This window comes from Phalaenopsis equestris, unplaced genomic scaffold (assembly GCF_001263595.1).
Source record: "Phalaenopsis equestris unplaced genomic scaffold, ASM126359v1 Scaffold000650, whole genome shotgun sequence".
In the NCBI taxonomy this organism is placed as follows: domain Eukaryota; kingdom Viridiplantae; phylum Streptophyta; class Magnoliopsida; order Asparagales; family Orchidaceae; genus Phalaenopsis; species Phalaenopsis equestris.
In genome coordinates this window covers 71,616-88,938 of record NW_018165090.1, presented here as the reverse complement: position 1 = coordinate 88,938, position 17,323 = coordinate 71,616, and positions in this window count along the sequence as shown.

The window sequence follows — 17,323 nt, the reverse complement described above, 5'->3', positions numbered from 1 at the left end:
TGGTTTAAATTTGTATTGTTCCAAATAGGAGCACTTTTAATTCTCTACCTTGATTCAGTGTTATTTGATTCAGTGTTATATAGAAAATTTTTGGCTAATCTTAAATTTAGTCCCTAAATCCGTGGCTAGGTTAGGAGGGTACTGGCTCCCACTTCAGAGCTCCTACTTCCCGTCCCCTGAAGTCTAAATCTCACTTTAGTTCTTAAACACTAAGATCAAATTGAGGATTTTAGTCTGTCACCCTAAAAATCTCTAATTCTACACCAAACAATATATATTTCCCTATTTATTTGCACTTAATTTCATGAACGAAATACTCCTTCATGGACTTAAATGTGATTTTCAGTCTATTGTAGAACTCATAGTCCATTTCCCAGATCATATACTTCATAACATATTTTAACAATTCAATTGGCTAGATTGAAAAGTAAATTAAGAGCGGAGTTGAAAAACCATCACAATTTATTTTATATTTTAACATTGGCACATCCAAATTATCTTTTCATTTAACCATATCTCAGAGTAGGGAGAAAAAATAAAGGTAACTACTCAGACTTCATGAGAAAGATACAACAAAACATAAATTTCATATATAAAAGAAAGTTCTTTCAACAATAATAAACAAACAACACTTATCTGAAACTCTTTCTCAAAGCAAATCCCTTGTAGTTTCTCTTAGGAAATGTAGAATGAAGAAATCTTTCACTTCTCTCCCTCTCTAAGACTCTTAGAGAAGAATTCACACTTAAAATCACTACAAAAACTCAAAACTAGAAAGAAAATAAATGACTAATGGTGTGGAATGGCGTGGAAGAATGCAAAGTGACACGAAGGGGGGGGGGGGGGGAGTGTGTGGTGCGTAGGAGGTTGAATTTTGGGCGATGAGAAGTCAGGAAGAGTCACTTTTTTTTTATCAATTTTGGCCTCAAATAAAGCCTAGAGTTGGTTCTCCAATAGGTGCATCCAAATACTCTTTAAAAAGCGTCAAAATTTGTCAAATATTCTAGAAATAGGGTCTGCACCGACACTGGCGCCAGTGGTGATTTAATTAAATCCATGTTCTCTATCAAACGGCACTGTTGGCGCTCAGTCCGACGCCGTCGGTGCTGAACAATTTTTTCAAAAAACTCCATTTTGACTCCAAATTTCATCTTTGTTGCTTTCTTTTTGCTCCAAGTCCTAAAAATCATAAACTTGCAATAAAACATGAAAAATACCTTCATTTAAAGTGCAATATCACCAAAAATGAGTATAAAATATGGGTCTAAAAAATGTATATATTTTTTGTGTATCAAAATCCCTCAAACTTAAATGTTATTTGTCCTCAAGTAACTCCTTTACTACATAAAAATATGACTCATGGAAAAAATTTTAAATTCTAGATTTCTATATTTTAGTCCACTAAATACAATAGCATAACTTAAGAAAAAAGTAAAATAACTCTAGTTAATACTAAAGGTATAAGAAGGTTTAGCAATCAAGTCTAAGATTTCTGATTCTCTATTATTTTCAAGGAAAATTATAAATTATTCTTATTAAAGTCACTTAGAATATCCATATGAAAAAGAACTTCATGAAACTTTACTAGTAAATATGCTAATACTGAAATATAAGTATAGAAAATGTAGCCAAGCATTCTTCTTTAAGTTGATTCAAGTGAAGCCAATTTTTAATTAGACATCTCCTCAAGCTTCTCCTTACATCTTTTTATTTTTGTTCTTTTCCTTTTTGTTTTCTTTTCCTTTTTAGGATCATTTTTAATCTTTTTTATTTTATTTTCTTTTTCTTTTCTTTTTCATGTGAGGACTACTATATCTGGATAGCTTTTAATGATTTTGAACTTCACTATCTTCTTCTTAAAATTAAAAACTTCTCACATTCCTTCACTTTATAACTTTATACTAGCTTTAAAGATTTTTAAAGAGTTTTATTCTTTTCTTCTTACATGAATCTCTAAGATTTTTAATATTTCAAAAATACAAATTTCCTTATTTATAGTAGAAAAAACATAGTCTTATTCTACCCTACCAAATATTTTAATCTTTTAAAATTAACCTTTATTATTAAAAATTTTTAGTTAAGTTTACTATATATTTAGAAACACAAATATAGTTATCTAAAGTTACCCTCTAATACCAAAGGTCATGTTAAATTTTAATATACTTTGAAAATATAGCTAATTGAGGACAAATAAATTTAAGTTTCTTTTCTTTAAAAAGGAATTTTTCTTCCCCCCCCCCTCCCAAAATTAAATTTTTTTTTTAAAGATTTAATATGAAAAACTGAAAAAATAACAGGTGAAAGAAAACATGTAATACATAATGAAAAGACTTACCTGTTGAAAGTTCTGATTTGAAACTTAACTCTAAAATATTGCAGCTGCTAATATGAGAAGCTACAAGACTTAAAACATTAAATAACACATAATACATATAAAAATTTGCTGAGAAAGAGTTAACTAAAAATACATCCAACAAAGTACTAAAAACTAACAACAACACTAAAATGATTTTTAAAGTAAAAATAGTTTCACAAATCTATAGTTCACAATACAACATAACATTTTAAAATAAAGTGTTACACTCTAAAAACAAACAATCTCAACAATAAAGTACAACCAAACATAAACTAACCAAAAATCTAACTAAAGCATCACCAATCATCATCTTCTTCTTCTTTCACATCCAAATTTTGTTGCTGATATGGGGTAAAAACAGGGTGAGTAGGAAACTGAAGTGAGTGATCCTCATGTATCTGACCATCGTATCTGACCATCGCATCATCATAAGTAGCATCATATTCAAAATTTTGTATTGTCAAATCATCATTGTGTGCATTTCTAGCCTTCATATTTTTCATTCTACTTTCCATTCTCCAGATATCTCCTTATTAGATCATCATCTGCTCCATAAGTTGCTGGTTAGTAGGGGTACTAGGAGTAGTACTTGAAGTAGAAGGAATATCCCTAGTCTTACTTCTAGATCTCCATCCAACATGAGATTCATAAGTCTTAATATTGGTAGGCCCAATAGGTTTTAGAGGTTCAATCCTCCCCTCATCCATTCTAAAATCAACTCCTGCCTGTTCACATAGTGTGAAGATCAGGGCAGGGTGTGCAAAACCATCAGTAGTCTCTCCCAAAATAATAGATCGAGTGTTTCTATAAATAATAGAGCCTACATCTATTATTCTCATCTACTGGATACTGAAGTTCAAGATGGCTCTATTTTTTATAACCTCACTATGATGATTTGTTGGTATCATTCTACTAGAAATAAAGTAGTGTGAGGCCTTAGATACTACATTTAACATAAAAAGAGGAAAGTATACCTTAATACCATTCTTCACCTTCCAAGCTCCTCTTCCATCAGTAAGAAAAGAAATAACTTCATCTATGGCCTCATTCGTAGTAGAAAACGATTTGTACTGACAACTATACACATCTTCTAACTGATAAAATTCATTAATTTTCCTTGAAGTAAACTCCACCATTTTCCCACGAACAAACACATAGTCTTCAGAAGTCTCCTTAAAATTGACATAAAACTCATTGGTAGTAAAGTTACAAAAATTTTCCCACTGCCGAGCATTGATTATTCTTTTGACTTCTCCACCTAGATTTTTAAATCCTTGATATGGAATTACTTTTGTAAGTTGTAAGTAAACTATTGAAGCAAATGTTGGCCTTGTAATTGACAAACTTTTGATCATCAAAATCCACCTTTCTCTTTCCTTTGCTCATTCTTGGTGCTATGGTAATCTATGAAAATTTGATAAAATCCAAATAAATTCTAAAAAATTTTGAAAATCACAATGTTGAACCTGTTAAACTTAAATATACTAAGTAAGAGTTCTTCACCAAAGGATTTTCTCAAAATCTTCCAAAAAAAAATTAAAAATTTTGGATCTCAGTACTGTAAGATAAATCCTTGGTGAAAATAAAAAATTTTGAGTTTAAAGTGTAGCTTTTACCTAGAGAAGATGAAATCTGAACTTTTTTTGCCTTAAAATTGCCACAAATTTGAACAATAGCAAGCCCTAGGTGCAAACACTGGAGGTTGAAGGTGACTAAAAGGTAAAAATGGCATTTTACTGTGCAAATCATGAATTTTTAAGGTGTTTGGGTGGTTTTCTAGTCGAGGGCATTGTCGGCGCCAGTGGTCAAAAAATCCATTTTTATATTTTCGCAAATCTCAATTTTCTTCCAATTTACTCCAAAGTCTATTTAGTCTTTTTGAATACTAATTTTCATCTTAAAATAATTCACAAATAAACAATTTCACAAACAACACCAAACTAACTTTTATATATAAAATTACAATTTTTAAAAATCCTTTTTTCTAATCACACTTCCACGTCCATAAAACAAACTAAATTATAATTCAACGTCAAAATCAAGCCACAACATTAGAAAGCTGACACAAAACTATACGCACAATCAAAGTCAATAGAGTTCTAAAGCAAAGTAAAGTAAAATAAATCAAATCCACACAATCTCATTAAATACATAATTACTTTAAAGTATTAGAGTGTCCCACTTCTTGAATTATTCTACTTCATCTTCAGTACTTTCTCCTCCTTAATATCTCCCATATGCTGGTAATGGACATACAAATTGTAGAAGGGTCGGTACGGAAATTTATCAGTTGAATTTTCATCAATCTATCCATTTTTCTTGAACATCTTTTGAACATCTGCACCAATCCTACTTCAATTGTTCCAGTATGATCAAAGTTCTCCATCATTCTCCAATCTAGGTGATCAGAAAGGTACTTGAGATATCCTATTGCATTCATAATACTTTGAAGTTCCCTTTCTATTTTGCTCATTTTCTTCTCCAAACCTATTGAACTTCCAACTATTTGTGGCATCAATGGTGAAAAAATAATATCTAATGCTTCATTTCCATTCCTAATATATTTATCATCAATAGGAATCATGGGCTCCCAATGTAATAAAACTTTCTCCCAACTTTCATATGGAACTTGAGATTGACTGCAAAGTAAGAAATTTGTAGAAGGATGCCCCAGTCCATATATTGGCCCATTCATAATAATAGCTATAACAGATTTAAAAATAATCGGTCCCACATCAATGTGCTTTTCCATTTGAATGCAATAATTTAAAATGACACTTTCTCTTGTAGCTCTACTAATCTTCGTGGTAGGGAGTAATTTTGTAGATATGAAGAAATTATGAAGAAATGCATATGAAGAAATGCCATTATTTTGATATTGGATTAAGTAGTGAAGCAGAGAAACTAACTTATCCCTCATCTTTGATTTCCCAACTATCATTTTCATTCGTCAGAAAATTATATACATCTTGCATCATATCTCTTGTTGGGATAAAATTTGTATAATGATAGATTGGAACATGCATCATATCTAGACATCTTGCATAAAATCTCTCGTTGGGATAAAATTTGTATAATGAAAGATTGGAATGTTTTCTATCATATAAAACTCATTAATTCACGTTAGAGTAAATGGTACAGCCTTACCTCGAACAAAGACGACTTCTTACGTAATTCCATATAAGTTAGCATAGAATTCTTTTACCACTAGTACAATAACTGCAACAGTAGTGTGATTAGAAAAAGCCTTGTACAATGATTTTCTCAATCTTTGAACTTGTATCAAATCACAAAACTATACGCACAATCAAAGTCAATAGAGTTCTAAAGCAAAGTAAAGTAAAATAAATCAAATCCACACAATCTCATTAAATACATAATTACTTTAAAGTATTATTCTCAATCTTTGAACTTGTATTACTCAATCCATGATTGACAAAGCCTCTCTCCTTGATAAGTCTCTTTTTTATAATTACTTTGTTGTATAATCTCTGCGCGTCAAAAATGATAAACTTTCTTCTATTAAAAACTCCATACCTTGAAGTATTTCTGGAATTAGAAGCCATGGAATTTGAAATTAGGAAGTGAAATTAGGAAGTTTGAAATTAGGAAGTTTCTGGTCATCCAAGGCAGTTTTTAGGCCTTTAAAAACACCTCTCGGTGGTTATTTAGGAGCAAAATCCCGCCAAACTCCGCCACATTTGTAATGAACGCGAGAGACTACTCTCAGCGCTGTCGGCGCTCTTGATGGCGTTATCGGTGCCATGGTCTATACAGGAGAGTGCCGTCGGCACCCATTCTGACACCATCGGCAACAGAGGCCAAAATCACGTCTTTTATTTTTTTTGTTCAATTCGATTCCAAATTTTCCTCCAATACTAATATTTGTCTTAATTTATGATATATAAAATTATGTAGGACTCAATAATATTATTATTTCCTAAAAACACTTATTAAACAAAATAGTAATATGTAGATATATAGATTTATATATGGGTTGCCTCCCACAAAACGCTTGGTTTAACGTTGTCAGCCCGACGTACCATCAGTTAATCAGGATGACTTAATATCAAAACTGCTTTAAATTGTAGTATATGTCCTTCATAATAATTTTTCAATCGATGCCCATTAACTATAAATATCTTTCCAGTTTTAAGATATTTAATAATAATAAGTCCATAATGATAGACTTTAATCACCTTAAATGGTCCTAACCATCTCGATTTCAGTTTTCCTGGAAATAATCTCAATCTTGTATTATATAATAAAACTTCTTCTCCAGGTTCAAACTCCTTTTTAATAATCTTTCGATCATGCTATATTTTCATTTTCTCTTTATAGATTTTTGTATTATCATATGCTTCATTTCTAATCTCCTCAAGTTCATTGAGTTGCAATAATCTTTTCTCACCAGCATCTTTTAGATTAAAATTAAATTCCTTAATAGATTAAAATGTTTTATGCTCTAATTCTACTGTTAAGTGGCATGTTTTTTAAAAAAAAAGTCTGTATGGGGACATTTCAATAGGAGTCTTATAAGCAGTTCTGTATGCCCATAATGCAGTATCTAATCTAGCAGACCAATCCAATATATAAGGGTTTACAACTTTTTATAAAATTTATTTTATTTCACGATTTCATATCTTTGTTAGACTGCTAGTCGGAGGATGATTAGCAGTAGAAAATCTATGCATAATATCACATTTTTTAATCAATTTCTCAATTCTCTTACTCAAAAAATGGGATCCTCCATCAGTAATAATCACCCTCAGCATTCCATATCTTGTAAAATATTTTTATTTAAAAACTTAGAAACACTCCGAGCATCACATTTAGGTACAACAATAGCTTCAATCCATTTGGACATATAATCAACATCAAGTAATATATACAAATTTCCAAATGAAGGCATAAATGATCTCATAAAATCTAATCCCCACACATCGAAAATTTTAACTTCCAATTTGTAATTTAGAGATATTTCATTTCTTCTAGAAATATTTCCTACTCGCTGACATCAATCACATGTTTTAATATATTCATTAAAATCTCTAAACAAAGTAGGCCAATAAAATCCAGCTTGAAAAATTTTATATGCAGTTATATTTGTTCTAAAATGTCCTCCAAATTCAAAATCATGACATCTTTTAATTATTTATTGAGTTTCTTCATAAGGCACACACCTTCTACTAATTAGATCTTTACATTGTTTATATAAATATGGGTCATCCCAAAATAGAGTTTTTAATCATATATAAATTTCTTTAATTGTTTATTCTTAATATCTGGTGGTAGAATATCACTTACAATATAATTTACTATATTGACAGACCACGGTATATTTATTTCATCAATATTATATAGATATTCATCGGGGAATTTTTCTAAAATTTCATTTACAAAATTAATTAATATTTCTTTTCCTAGTCTAGACAAATGATCAACTATTTGATTATCATTTCTCTTTCAATCAACTATAATAATATTGAACTCTTGCAATAGAAGTATCCATCTAATTAATCTTGGTTTAGCATCCTTCTTTTGCATTATGTATTTGATAGCAGAATGATCTGTATGCATTATATATTTGGTTTCAATCAAGTAAGGTCTAAATTTATCAAAGACATAGACAATAGCTAATAACTCTCTTTCAGTGGTAGTGTAATTAATTTGAGCATCATTTGGAGTTTTACTAGCATAATATATTACTTTAAAAACTTTATTGTTCCTTTGTCCTAAAATAGCTCCAATAGCATAATCACTCGCATCGCACATTATTTCAAATGGTTTCTCCAAATCAGGTGAGACTATTATAGGTGCAGTGATTGCTTTTTCTTTCAATAGTTCAAATGCTTTTATGCATTCCTCATTAAAATCAAATTTTGTATCTTTTTCTAAAAGTTGGCATAATGGTTTAGTTATTTTTGAAAAAAAAATTATGTAACGCCTGTAGAAACCAGCATGTCCTAGAAAACTTCTTACCCCACTAACCGTAGTAGGAGGTGGTAATTTTTCAACGACTTGAATTTTTGCAGGATCTACTTCCATGCCATTTTCAAAAATTTTATGCCCAAGTACAATTCCTCCTGCAACCATAAATTGATATTTTTCTCAATTTAATACTAGATTGATTTTTTTTACATAATTCCAGAACTTTTTCTAAATTATTTAAACATAATTCAAATAAAGTCCCGAATACAGAGAAATCATCCATAAATACTTCTATTCCATGTTCAATCAAATTGATAAATATTGACATCACACATCTTTGAAATGTCGCAGGTGCATTGCATAGTCCAAAAAACATTCTACGAAAAGCAAATGTTCCATAAGGACTTGTAAATGTTGTTTTCTCTTGATCCTTAGGAGCAATTGGAATTTGATGATAATCGGTATATCCATCTAAAAAATAGTAATATTTGTTTCCAGCCAATCTATCCAACATTTGGTCTAGAAAGGGTAAAGGAAAGTAATCCTTCCTGGCGGCCATGTTTAATTTTCTATAGTCTATACAAATTTACCAACTAGTAACTTGTCTTATTGGAATTAATTCATTTTTCTCCTTTACTTCAATGGTCACTCCTCCTTTCTTTGGAACACGGTGAATTCGACTCACCCAAGCACTGTCTGAAATAGGATATATAATTTTAACATCTAACCATTTTAAGATTTCTTTTTTAACAACTTATTTCATTATTAGGTTTAATCTTTTATGAGGATTAGCTTTAAGTTTGTATTAATCATCAAATAGAATTCTGTGCATACAAATTGAAGGGCTAATTCCTTTAATATCTGCTAAAGTCCATCCAAAAGCCTTTTTATATCTTTCAACATTTCTATTAATTTTTGTTCTTGAATTTTAGTTTGCTCAGATGATACAAAAACAAGAAATATATATGAATCTCCTAAAAACACATATTTTAAATGGGCAGATAATACTTTCAGTTCAAGTTCAGGTGGTTCAATACTTGAAGGAATAAGATTTTTATTATTATTTTCTAACAAACCTAAAGTTTCAAATTTGTCCTGAATATAATCTAAATTTTCTTCTTTTATGTCATTCTCATTCTCACTAAATTCTTCTTGCCTTAATTTTTCTTCAAATACTTTCTTAAATTGCTCATTACTTAGATAATCAGTAAGTTCCATCCTAAAACATTCATTATCTTTTTCTATTACAGGATATTTCATAGCTTTTGTAATATTAAATGTTACTTCTTAATCATTCACTCTCATTATTAATTCTCCTTTTTGCACATCTATCACAGCTCTCCCTGTTGCAAGAAATGGTCTCCCCAAAATAATAGGAATCTCTTTATCTTCCTCCATATTTAATACTATAAAGTCTACAAAAAAAATAAATTTATACACTTTTACTTATACATCTTCTATAACTACTTTAGGATAAGTTATTGATCGATCAACTAGCTGAAGATTTACAGTAGTAGGGGAAATCTTTCCTAAATTTAAACGTTTAAAAATAGATAGAGGCATAAGATTGATACTCGCTCCTAAATCACATAAGGCTTTTTCAAAAAACTTTTCACCAATTGCACAAGGTATAGTAAAACTACCAGGATCTTTTTAATTTTTCAGGATATTTTTTCTGAATAATAGCACTACACTCTTCACTGAGTGCAACTGTCTCATGATCTGCTAACTTCCTTTTCTTGTTTAGTATATCTTTCATAAATTTCACATAACTTGACATTTATTCCAAAGCCTCAATGAAAGGAATATTTGTCATTACCTTTTGAGGATTTCTAAAATTTTTTTAAATTGTTTATCTTTATTTTTCTGCTTCAGTCATTGAGGAAATAGAGGTAATGGTTTTTCTAAGAGAGCTTGTATTTGTTCATTTTAATTATGGTCACTTTCAATCTCTTCCTTCTCCTCATCAACTTCAGTTTCACTTTGGATTCTTGTTTCAACTTCTTTTCCACTTTGTAATTGAATAGCTTTAATTTTCTCTTTATTTTGATCATTTGGATTAACTTCCACAGTACTCAGAAGATTTCCTGAAGGTCTCTTACTAAGTGTAGTAGCAATATATCCTAATTGATTTTCAATATTTCTAATAGCAGCCCCTTGATTTTATATTTGATTTCCCATATTCAACATTACTTCTTCCATCATTAACTTCTTTTCCTTAACTTGTGTGTTAGGGTTAGAGTTAAATCCAGGAGGAGGAGGATAATAAGAGGATAATAAGGTCGATAATTAGGATTTCGTTGGTTGTTTAAATTTTCTGAGGGGTTCATTGAATTGTTATAATTATTCCAACTAAAATTAAGGTGATTTTTCCATCCAAGGTTATAATAGTTAAAATAGGGATTGTTATTTCGATTATTTATAACATTTAGAGTTTCATAAGATGATTAAGTATCAATTATCTGCCCTAGTGAATTTTTCTCTAATACTTGTGGTATTTGAGAATAGTTCACTCCAATTTGATCAATCTTTTCTGATATATCAGTAATTTGAGATGCTAAAATAGACATTGCATCAGAGTCATGAATACTAGCTACTCTCTGAGGATTTACCCATTCTGAGGGCCATTGAAAATTGTTGGTGGTCATTTCTTCTGTTAAAGAATACGCTTCATCAAATGGTTTTGACATTAGTGATCCACCTGTAACAGCATTTATAATAGATCCGAGTGATCCTACTAATCCATTATAAAAAGTTTAAATTATTAACGAGTCTGGTAAAGCATGGTGTGGACATTTTCTAAGGGGATCCTTAAATCTTTCCCAGGCTTCATATATCAATTCCCCTTCAAATTGACAAAAAAAAATGTAATATCGTTTCTAAGCTTAGCAATTTTTTTGGGTGGAAAATATTTAGCCAAAAATTTTTGTGATAGTTCTCCCCAAGTTCTGATAGATCCAGGTGCTAATGAATTTAACCAAGCTTTAGCTTTATCCCTTACAACATCATCAGACACTCCATATTTAAAAGTGGCACATATTTCAAGAAAACTAGCAAGATGTAAGTTAGGATCTTCAGTAGGTGTTCCTCCAAACTGATTATTTTGTATTATTTGGATAATTACACATTTAAGCTTAAATAAATTACCAGTAACATCAGGATTTTGGATAGTTAAGTCAAGTTCATCTGCTGTCTGATTAGCATATACTTTTAAAGGTCTTTGTCGATTTTCATTTATATGATTATCTAGGTTATTCATCATTTCGTTCAAATTTTTAAATTCTTTTTCTTATTTTTGAATTTTTCTAATAGTAAATCTAATTCCAAATCGTAAGGTACTAAACCTTCAAATCCAATGTTTCGCATAAAAAAATATAATAAGCAAAGAAAAATTTCTTCAAAATACTCTTAAATATAGTTATATATTTTTTATTTTTGATTTTATATATTTTTTGATATTTTTATATTTTTATCTCTAAATTTTATAATTTACCAAATCTATTTAATTTACCGTTATCTTCCCCGACAACGGCATCAAAAACATGATCCCGATGAAATTATAGTTGTGTAAAATTTATAAAGTTAACTCCGCTTTATAATGATGCCAAAATCTTGATTGGGTATTTTATGAATAATAACATTAAGCAATTAATATTGAGATTCTACGCAAGTATACGTATCGTTTTCAAGTAATATAAGAATTTCTATTTAAGTCCCAAATATCGATCCCACGAGGAAGGTTTAAATTTGAAATGATAAATTAACTAGAAAATTCACAGAAATAAAATGAAATTACTATCACTAAGTTCGAATGTTTGAGATACTATTAAAACTATATTATTTACTACTAGCAAAATTTAAATGCAAAGTTTAAAACAGTAACTACTAAACTATGTTTATGTGATGAAATTTTCTAATATGAAAAAAAAACATCTTTCCCACTATAACAAGTTTTTGGTGAAATGAGATGAAATAATTGGTTTAAATTTGTATTGCGCCAAATAAAAGTAATTTTAATTCTCTACCCTGATTCAGTGTTATAGAAAATTATTAGCTAATCTTAGGTTTAGTCCCTAAATTTGTGGTTAGGTTAGGAGGATACTGGCTCCCACTCCAGAGCTCCCACTTCCCTTCCCCTGAAGGCTAAATCTTGCCTTAGATCTTAAACACTAAGATTCATTTAGAGATTTTAGTCTGTCACCCTAAAAATCTCCATTTTTACACGCAACTATATATATTTCCCTATTTATTTTCACTTAATTCCATGAACGAAATATTCCTTCGTGGACTTAAATGTGATTCTCACTCTGTTGTAGAATTCATACTTCATTTCCCAGATCATATGTTTCATAATATATTTTAACAATTCAATTGGCCATATCAAAAAGTAAATTAAGAGCGAAGTTGAAAAACTATCACAATTTATTTTAAATTTTGACATTGGCACATCCACAATATCTCTACATTTCATCATTTCTCAGAGTAGGGAGAAAGATAAATAAATACTCAGACTTCATGAGAAAGTTACAACAAAACATAAATTTCATATATAAAAGAAAGTTCATACAATAATAATAAACAAACAACACTTATCTGAAACTCTTTCTCAAAGAAAATCCTTTGTAGCCTCTCTTAGGAAATGTAGGAAAAAAAATCTCTTACTTCTCTCCCTCTCCAACACTCTTAGAGAAGAATTCACACTTAAAATCACCACAAAAACTCAAAATTATAAAGAAAATAAATGACTAATGGTGTGGAATGGCGTGGAAGAATGCAAAGTGGCATGAAGGGGGGTGGAGAGATGCAAACAAAGTCCAAAAGCGAGTAGAGGAGTGCGAAAAGAGTCTTTTCTGATCAATTTTGGCTCTAAATAGAGCATAAGGTCAGTTTTCCAATAGTGCATCCAAAAAATCTTCAAAATGCATCCAAAAAATCTTCAAAATCTAGAAATCAAGGCTGAACCAACAATGGCGTCATCAGTGCCCAGAAGCAGGGTCTGCATCGACACTGGCATCGTCGTCGCCCATTCTAGCACCATTAACGCCATAGGCCATTTAATTAAATCTATGTTCTCTGTCAAATAGCTCCGTCGGCACTGAACAATTTTTCCAAAAAATCCATTTTGACTCTAAATTTCATCCTTTTTGCTTTCTTTTTGATCCAAGTCCTAAAAATCATCAGCCTACAATAAAACATGAAAAATACATTCCTTTAAAGTGCAATATCACAAAAAATGAGTATAAAATATGGGTATAAAAATACATATATTTTTGGTGTATCAGCCACCACCTTTTTCTGAAAGATTAAGAAAAATGAAATGTAGATGAATATTTCTCAACGTCCTTAAAGGTGTTCAAACGATTGACCATTAACATACCTTTTGCTGAAGCATTTGGATAAATGCCTACCTATGCCAAGTTCATGAAGGATACCTTAATTAGAAAAATAAGATTAGGGCATTTTGAGACTGTTTCATTGACTGAGGAAGATTTTTTCATCCTGTAGAAGAAGTTACCCGAAAAGATTAAGGACCCAGGGAACTTTACCATTCTGTGTGTTATAAGAAAAAAAATTGTAAGAAAAGCCCTTTGTGACCTATGATCTAGCATCAAATTGATGTAATTATCCATTTCTAAGAGACTTTAGTTAGGAAAGGCCCAGGCAACCAACTTGAATTTACAATTAGCAGACCTATCCTTAGCCTATCCTATAAGAATTATTGAAGTTGTTTTTAGTGAAGTGGACAAGTTCATATTTTCTACAGACTTTCTGGTAACATATGAGAAGATAAGAAGATACCCTTGATAATTGTTCAACCAATTCTAGCAATGCTTGATGCAAAATAAGGGAATTGATTATGAAAGTGGATTAAGAAGTTTCCTTTGATATCTTGAAGTCAATGAGATTCCCCAAGATTTAAATGATGACCATGGCCATAGGATTGACGTAGTGAACCAAGTAGTAGATGGACAATTTATGGATAGTTTGGAAGAAGACCAAGTAGAGCTAGAAGAGATTGAGTATGAGGATCAAACACATAGTGAGGAATATGCTCTACTTTTAGAAGAGAACCGTATGACATTTAAGGAGAGATTTGAACTCTTGGACACAACCACCAATGTTGAGCCCCATGTGCCATCCGTTGAGACTGCCTCTGAGTTAGAACTGAAGACCTTACCTAGCCATCTCAAGAATGCTTATTTAGAAGAACCATCAGTACTACTATTTATTATTTCAGCAAACTTGAGTGAGGAGGAAGAGGGGAAGTTAATGATGGTGTCTAACACTTATAGAAAGGTCTTTGGGTGGAGCATAGCTGAAATTAAGGGTGTAAGTCCATCCCTTTGCATTCATAAAATTTTGATGGAGGGAAATTGATCCAAAGCTAACTCCCAAAGGAAAATGAACCTTGTTATGAAAGAGGTTGTGAAGAAAAAAATTCTGAAATGGCTTGATGTCGACATTACCTGAAATGGCCCTATTCATTGTGTGTATAAGAAATGGGGAGTGATAATTGTAGAAAATGAGAAAAAAGAGTTGAGACATGATTCCGACTTTCTTTGGTATAGAAGTAAAATGCGATGTATGGGATTATAACTTCATTTCCTTAAAAGTTATTATTAATTTACAACAAAGCCAAAAACTTGATCCAAAGCAAAAGCTAGGTAAGTTTTCCACTATGAAACAAATAAGAATACAATTATAATATTTAAATATGGGATACTACTCAAGTATACATATCGCTATCAAGTAATTTAAGACTTTTTGATTAAGCCTCAAATATCAAACCCAAAGGGAAAATAAAAATATGCACTTTGGAAAACTAGAAAGTTTAGATGAAAAAATTCTACTTAGCAAAATATTCTTACTTAAACTTAAGATGCTATAATAGAAATAAAAATTCAATCCATTTTGTAATATTTAGATTTATAAAAATAAAGTAAGAAACTAATTAACTTAACTAAATGTTTGTAAGATGAAGGCGATATAAGTAAAATATATTTTTCCTTATCATGAATCAGTAATAAGTATAGAAATTATGTAGTGGAAATATGTTAAATGGATTATGCCAAATAGGAGAAATAATATTTTTTACCCTTACTAGAGATGCTATAAAGATCATTTGTTAATCTATAGTTTGAATAGCCTTGAAGACCAGTTAGGTATGGAAGATACTAGCTCTCACTCTAGAGTTCCCTCTTCTCCCTCCAACTGGGGGCTAACATCTCATATCAAAACCTACAACTATAAATCAAATTGGGGGTTATAGCCTGTCACTCTAAAGTCCGCTAATTCTACACCCTTGAAATGTTTATTTCCCTATTTATTTGCACTCAACCCCATGAACTACATTCTCATTCATGAAATTAATATGTGATTCCAACTATTTGTTGACTGAGACAATACCATCTCAGATTTTACATGTTTTCACAATAGATATTAACATGTTAATTGGCCAAATCAAGAAATAAATGAAGTGCAAGGTTTCAAATCATCACAATTTCTTCCAACATTGAAGTCTAATACTTCACACAACTTCCTTTAAATATTTAATCACTTATCAATTTAAGGAAAAAGATAAAGAAAACTACTCAACATTCATGGAGCAAACACAAAAATTCATGGAGAAAACACAACCACACCTGAGTTTAGAAGTAGAAGTCATGCACACAAACAAAAAATCTAAATTAAAACCAAGTGTATCTGAAATCCTCTCCACTAAATGTCTTGAAGTTCCTTTGAATTTTCTTCCTTCACTCACAATACAAAAGTAACACTCAAAATAAAAAGAAAGTGCTCGGCGGCAGTTGCGGTTACTTTGATGAATGATGGCTCTAATGGCTGATGGCTGGCCCCTTCTCTTGATGATCAAAGTTGTTTAATAAAAATTCAAAAGGTGTCTTGGTGTATCTTCAAAATGTGTCTCTATTCAATGAATCTTCTAAAAGTTCCTCCTTTCAAAAGTTAATTGAATGAATTTTCATGTCCATGGGTTGATTTCCAAGTTTTTGCCAAGGGTTGCTTCAAACACCTCTTCAAAAATCCATCTAAATTCAATGAATCATCAAATAACTACTATTCAATGAATCATTAAATTCAATGAATCATCAAATAACTACTTCTAGCACTTAAGCACAAAGTATCTGGCGCTTAGGCATTAGTCCTGGGCACTTAGGTGCCCCAGTTCAATTTTAGCACCTTTATTTATGCTCCAAATTTGACCCCTTTTCACTCCTTTTAGCATTTTTCATCCATTTGATTTTACCTGAAGGAAAAACACATAAATACCTTTCATTAAAGTGTAATATATCCAAAATAAGCATAAAAATATGTATAAAAATACTATATATTTTAGGTTTATCAATACACACTAGGATAGTCATAGGATGGAGGATCTGTATAGATTATAGAAAGCTAAATTCTACTACTAGGAAGGAACATTTTCCCTTGTCATTTCTAGAGTAGATGTTACATAGATTAGCAAGTCACCCTTTCTACTGCTTCCTCGATGGCTATTCAGAATACCATCAGATTCTCATAGCTCTAGAGGAGCAAAACACGACCAACTTTTTGAGCCCCTATAGAAACTTTGCACTTATGAGGATGCCTTGTGGAATATGCAATGCACCAGCCAATTTCAATGATGCATGATGCCCATCTTTCAGATCTGATTGAGACGAGAATTGAAATATTTATAGATTACTTCTATATGTTGATAAATCTTTTGACTTATGCTTATGTTGACCTCACTTTTGGTTGAGGTCTAGAAAACTTCTTTAGTAGCCTAGGTCTAGCCATAGGACTTTCCTATTGACTAGTCTAAGAAAACTAGAAGAGGTACCCCACTATTAGAAAATCAAAACTCTTCTTTTTATTCAACTTGAAATTCCACATATTGATCTTAACCTCTAGCATTTAGTAGGTAAGATCATTATAAGAGAATTTAAGAAGAATCACTATAGGATTACTTGACTTTAGAGTCGACCCTGGAACTAGGATACACCATATCTTCACAATATATTAATCCATGGTTCA